Source organism: Tyto alba, unplaced genomic scaffold (genome assembly GCF_018691265.1).
Source record: "Tyto alba isolate M040663 unplaced genomic scaffold, T.alba_DEE_v4.0 Super-Scaffold_15, whole genome shotgun sequence".
In the NCBI taxonomy this organism is placed as follows: Eukaryota; Metazoa; Chordata; class Aves; order Strigiformes; family Tytonidae; genus Tyto; species Tyto alba.
Window position 1 is genome coordinate 6,793,057 of NW_024881277.1, and position 6,000 is coordinate 6,799,056.

Genomic DNA, 6,000 nt, shown 5'->3' on the forward strand with positions numbered 1-6,000 from the left:
CAAGATCCCGCAATCACAATCCTGTAAGTGAGAGAGCTCCTTCCCAACCACCCCTCCTTTAAATAGTGAGCATGACATTCCATGATATGGAATATTCCACTGGCCATTTAGGGTCTGATGCTCTGTCCGTTTTCCCTCCCTGCTTCCTGTGCCCTTGCGCACGGGCAGGACATGAGGAGTCGGAGAGTCCTTGAAGTCTTGGTAGCAGCTGAAAACATCAGTGTGCTATCAGCATTTTTCCCATTACAAACCCAAAGCTAAATCCAAAACACAGCACTCATCTAGTCCCTGAAAAGGAATATTAACTCTATTTCAGCCCAAACCAAGACAGAGAGCTCCAGTGAAATCACAGAAGAGGTGGCCCACTCTACTGGGGCCACAGCACTGTATCTGGGACAGGAATGATATGATGACCGTAGATGACATCAATACCCCTAGCCAGGGTGCAACTGCCTTCTCAGCACAGACCTGCCAGTTTGGGAATCTTGCAGAGAGAAGTGGGTGGCACACAGCCCGGTACTGACCTTAGGATGTGGCCACCAGCGGGAAACACTCAGCACGTGCAAAAGGTGCCAAAACCAGCACTGACACTGCTGTGAGCAGAGGTGGTACCTACGAGGAAGAACGTTTGTTTCTGTGTTAGTTGCTTCAATCAATTGTAAAGGAAGTTGGAAGAGGTGAAAGATGAAGGTATGTGTGCCTCTGAGTGCATTCACACTCCCTAGACATGCTCTGTGCCTTCTGAAAGGTGATAAATGCCTTCTTCTGAAGGGCAGCGTCGCTCATGCTTGCAGAACCCCTTCTGACTGCGCAGGTGAGATGCTCCCCAGGGCAGCTCCTTTCATTCTGTGCATTTGAAGGCAGGGGCCAGACAGCCAAGAAAGGGTGATGGAGCAGAGAGACACAATGCAAATTTGGACTTCTGACCTAATCCTTCTGTGTCCCTCTGAAGACAGATAAACAGCCTCTCTGAGCTGGGGTGAGAGGACCATGCTGGAAATGGTGGTTGCTATGTGCTGGTCTGTGGTGATTGCCCTGGGGCAGCTTCCCCGGGGTGCCCAGCGCACATGGGCACAGCCCAGCCCCTGCTCTGCTGGGCCTTCAGGTCTCTCACAGGAGCCTGAATGTGTGAGGACACTGCTGTGTGCCCCCACCCTGCACATTCACACATTTCCAGTCTTCACTGGTGGTTTCTCTTCTGGGCAATTTCCTGGGTATGCTCTTGAGAGCAACTCTGGAAGAAGACCTAAACCTTCCTGCATTGCCCTGAGGAGATCCCCTTGTCTGATGGAAACACTGTCCTGAAGGCCAGCTCTGTCACAGAAGTGCCCACTGCCTGTCCCTGCCTGTGGTCACAGAACTGCCACATCGTGGGACTGTGACCACGGCACAGAAGCTACTCAGATCATAGACCAATAAAAGGGCTCAGGAGCAGAAAGGGGAAGTTTAAAACCAGCAGCTTAGGAAAGATCAAGTGCATTTGCTTCCTGGAAGCACTGCTCTGCCAAGATGTTTTTCCCCTCCACCTCTGCACACAAGCACTGATCCCAGTAGATCCAGAGAACAGCTTGGAGGAAGGATCTCAGAGAAATATATTGCTGCAGTATCCTTTATTTTGTTTAAACACAAAGAGAGCATGGGTCCTCATTTACAAAGTCTCTCAGTCACACAAATCTTGATAGATGCCAAATTATAAAAGCGACAAATAATCACACTTCTTTGTAGAGAATATTATGTAAAGTAAAACAAACAAACAAAAAAAATCAACTCCCAAACCCCAACAGAACCTACATACTGTGCCCTCCTTTGTAATGAGTTACATTTCAAGTTATTCACAAAATACATGTAATTTATTGTTTCAGAAATTCATGCCTGTTATCAGTTCCCTCAGGGCATCTTTGATCTCCTGGTTCCTCATGCTGTAGATGAGGGGGTTCACTGCTGGAGGCATCACCGAGTACAGAAATGACACCACCAGGTCCAGAGATGGGGAGGAGATGGAGGGGGGCTTCAGGTAGGCAAAGATGGCAGTGCTGACAAACAGGGAGACCACGGCCAGGTGAGGGAGGCACGTGGAAAAGGCTTTGTGCCGTCCCTGCTCAGAGGGGATCCTCAGCACGGCCCTGAAGATCTGCACATAGGAAAAAAGAATGAAAACAAAACACCCAAAATGCTAAACAGACACTAACCACAATAATCACAACTTCCCTGAGGTAGGAATCTGAGCAGGAGAGCTTGAGGATCTGGGGGATTTCACAGAAGAACTGGTCCACAGCATTGCCTCCGCAGAGGGGTAGGGAAAATGTGTTGGCAGTGTGCAGGAGAGAATAGAGCAGCCCAGTGCCCCAGGCAGCTGCTGCCATGTGGACACAAGCTCTGCTGCCCAGGAGGGTCCCGTAGTGCAGGGGTTGGCAGATGGCAACGTAGCGGTCATAGGCCATGATGGTGAGAAGAGAAAACTCTGCTGAAATGAAGAAAATAAAGAAAAAGATCTGGGCAGCACATCCCAAGTAGGAGATGTCCCTGGTGTCCCAGAGGGTGTTGGCCATGGCTTTGGGGAGAGTGGTGGAGATGGAGCCCAGGTCAAGGAGGGAGAGGTTGAGGAGGAAGAAGTACATGGGGGTGTGGAGGTGGTGGTCGCAGGCGATGGCGGTGATGATGAGGCCGTTTCCCAGGAGGGCAGCCAGGTAGATGCCCAGGAAGAGCCAGAAGTAGAAGAGCTGCAGCTCCCGTCTGTCTGCAAATGCCAGGAGGAGGAACTCAGGTGATGGAGCTGCTGTTGAAAAATTGCTTCCACTGGTCATTGGGCACTGTCCACAGGAGGAAAAGACATTGAAATGTTAGTGTAGACTTGTCTGAGATAAAACCTACTTCATATCCTCTCAGTGACTGCCTCTCCCTTTTAACCAAGTCCTCTGGCTCTGCTGTGAGCTCTGGAGGAGTCAGTCCTGCCAGACAGCCATAGATAAATCAGAACATGGGTGATCACAGATTAAATCCACTCATGTTCAGCATTTTTGCTCCCAATTCACCTTACTGCAAGGCATAGCTGTGGGGATATTGGATTTTTTAAACCGTTTTTGTTGCACCACTACACATGAGGAGTGGTTTTAAGGCAGAAATTTATGGCATTTCTGCTGAACTCCTACTGAAACATTGTATGTTTTGAGAGACCAAGGGGCTGTCCTGAAATTCAGAGTGAGGAGAGTTGCTCTGTCCATCAGCCCTGGTCTCATCTGACCCTGTGCTGACACCGTTTTGAGCTGGATGATGGAAACAGGGCACTGCTGGGACTAGAGGAATCCAGTCTCCAAGCACAGCTCTCCAAAGCCCTCAGCCCCTCTCATCACACCTGAGGAGGATCTCAGCTCTCCCCTCCCAGCCAGGGACACAGAGGGCTCATTGCAGCTGCCTGTGTGCAGACGCCCAGCAGCATTTCCATGGCCTTAACACTGAGGTGTTTCCTCCCTGGGGCTGCTGGATAACACAGAGATGTCCTGGGAAAGCTGTGCCCACCTGGAGAGAAACCTGCAGCCCAGCATGAGCCCCTCAGAGCAAGAGTTGAATGTCCTAAAATGGAAGGTGTCCTGAAGAGAGAATTAGGTCCTTTATTTTCCCCTGATCCCACAGATTATGAGGAGACTTTACTCCCATGGACACATCTGCACAGCAGGACCCACAGGGTTGGGCTCTGAAACTGCAGCTGAACCCTGTACCCCCCATCCCAGTAAGTCCAGGGATAACAGTAAGAGGGAGTAGATACAGGAAGGCAAAAATGGAGAAATTCCCGAATGCTGGAACTGCTGCTAGAGGGAGAAAGGGACAGGCAGTTAGGTATTGAGTAAGTTTTCCTCTTCAAGGGTGAGGCTGCTGAAAAGGTGCCCCATGGCCATTTAGGGTAGAGGCTGTGTTGAGTGGGAGGAGGAGAGCAGGGGTTTGCTCAATGGAAGGCATCTGAACTGAAGGACTTGGCAGGGAGGAACTCAAATCCCCCCCACCCATGGTGTTCTGGGAGCAACCCTTTCTGCCTCCCTGTCCATGTCTCTGATACCTGGGGTTGTCTGTGCTGGGACCTGCTTTTGTGTTTCCTTATCTCCTCCCTTTCAGTGCTTCCAGCCCCCGTTCCCACCTGCTGTGTGCTCAGCTCTGCCCTGCAGACCCCTCCTGGCAGCAGGACACTTCCCAGGGACAACTCTGTGTGTGCAGGGTCTCAGGAGCAGCTCAGAAAAGTGCTAATGAGAACTGGGATCTGAGTGCCTTCTCCACAATAAATAAATAATCTAAGCATTCCACCCAGTCAAACAAGAAATCTCAAAGAGTCGCTGCATTTCAAGTGCAGTCTTGATATCCTTCTTCAGAAGGACCCTCTGCAAAAGCCCTCAGAGTGATCTGGAGCTGTGAGCATCCCTGATCCACACAGCAGCAGCTTCTGGAGAGCAGAAGGAGCCTGCCCTGGCGGGGGTCTCTCCTTACCCCCACAGCTTCTCCCCACAGCGCTGTGGGGAGCTCCCCGGGCAGGCTGAGTGCTGACCCTGGCAGGCAGCAGAGTCCCTGCCCCAGCACACAGCCCCCTGGGGTGCAGGGACCCTGCTGGGAAGGACAGCCCTGGGCACCCCTGCCTGCACACCCGGCTGCACACCCTGCAGCCGGCCCCGCCAGAAGGCAGCCCTCATGCCCTGGCCCTCGCAGGGGGCACCAGGGAAGCCCTGCTCGGGAGCAGATCCTCCTCCTCCTCCTCCTCCTTCTCCTCCTCACCTCCTCTAGGCAGGAGGCAGATTCCTGGTGGCTCTGCCGCCCTTCCCCAGATCCCTCCCCGAGCTGCAGCTGCATTGCCCTGCACCTCCAGACTTACTGTGGCCAGGGCCCTGACGCTTTCTCCTCCTCGGAGCTCTCAGCAGCCTCCCAGCCCAGGCTGCCTTGAAGCTGTGTGTGCCTCGCTGCTCTGCCCTGGGTGCCTGCAGGCAGTGCCCTCAGCCCTGCTGCGCTTTGCAGAGGAGCTGCTCCTGGGCAGAGCTGTCTCTCTGCAGCGCTGCCCACTTGCCAGGAGCTCCCTCCGGCCCAGGAGCCCGGCCCAGCTCAGCACCACAGCAACAGCCCAAGGCACTTTAATGACCCCTCAGGAGGGTTTGGTGCCAACTCCATGAACATCAAACACAGAGAAGCTGAAGAAACCTCTGAAGAATTAAAAGTTTTATTCAAACTCTAAAGTTTCTTGTGGCTTTAATTGTATCCACTGAGGACACTATTGACAAAGCCTCCCCAGTGTCCTGTTAGAGCAGAAATCTGAAGGCAGTTATGAGAAGTCGGAAACAAAAAGGGTAAGTTGTCTCTGATGCTGAGTAATCCTCAATTTGTTGCATTAAGCCAAAGTTCCAAGTCCTAAGCCCATTAACCAAATGGCCAAGCCATGACCCCCAGCCCCTGGGAAGGGAGATCCTGTCCCTCTCACATTCCTCAGGGCTCTTCCTGGGGTAGGGGGTATGGAGATGTGCACCTCCCAGGCTCCTGAGGATGCACAAGGAGGCCATGAGGCCCCTGTGCTGCAAGGGACTGTGCCTCCTCACAGGCATCAGTGTCAGGGACAGCATACATAGCCAAAATCGTGATGGGGTTGACTTTACTGGAGGCTTTCAGCTTTCCCACAGCCCTCTGTCATCTCCACCACAGGCTGTCCTATGGGGTTGCATCCCCTGCGCCTCTTTCCCTGCAGGCTGTCCTCATCCCCACAGCTCTCTCACCATGCTCCTCCCGAGCATCTTCATTTCTTTCCTGACATTTCACCATGCTCCCTGGCTCTTCCTGGAAAAACAAAGCCTTGTTCTGATCCGTACTCCTCCTGGGTCATGTGTTGCACCACAGCATTTATCCTGTTGTCCAGTCTGGACTTCCCAGATGCACAGTATGACATTATTTCTTTCTCATGCTGTTTTCCACTGTGAAGAAAAAGTCCACCGTCTCTCAAACCACCCTTCAAGGGTTCTTGGGCTACTCCTAAACTGT

At 52.4% G+C, this 6,000-nt stretch overlaps 1 pseudogene; it reads right to left on the reverse strand.

Annotated features, from left to right (window-relative positions):
• Positions 1 to 1,858: 1,858 nt before the first annotated feature.
• LOC122153050 lies at positions 1,859 to 2,753 on the reverse strand (annotated as a pseudogene).
• Positions 2,754 to 6,000: the final 3,247 nt, after the last annotated feature.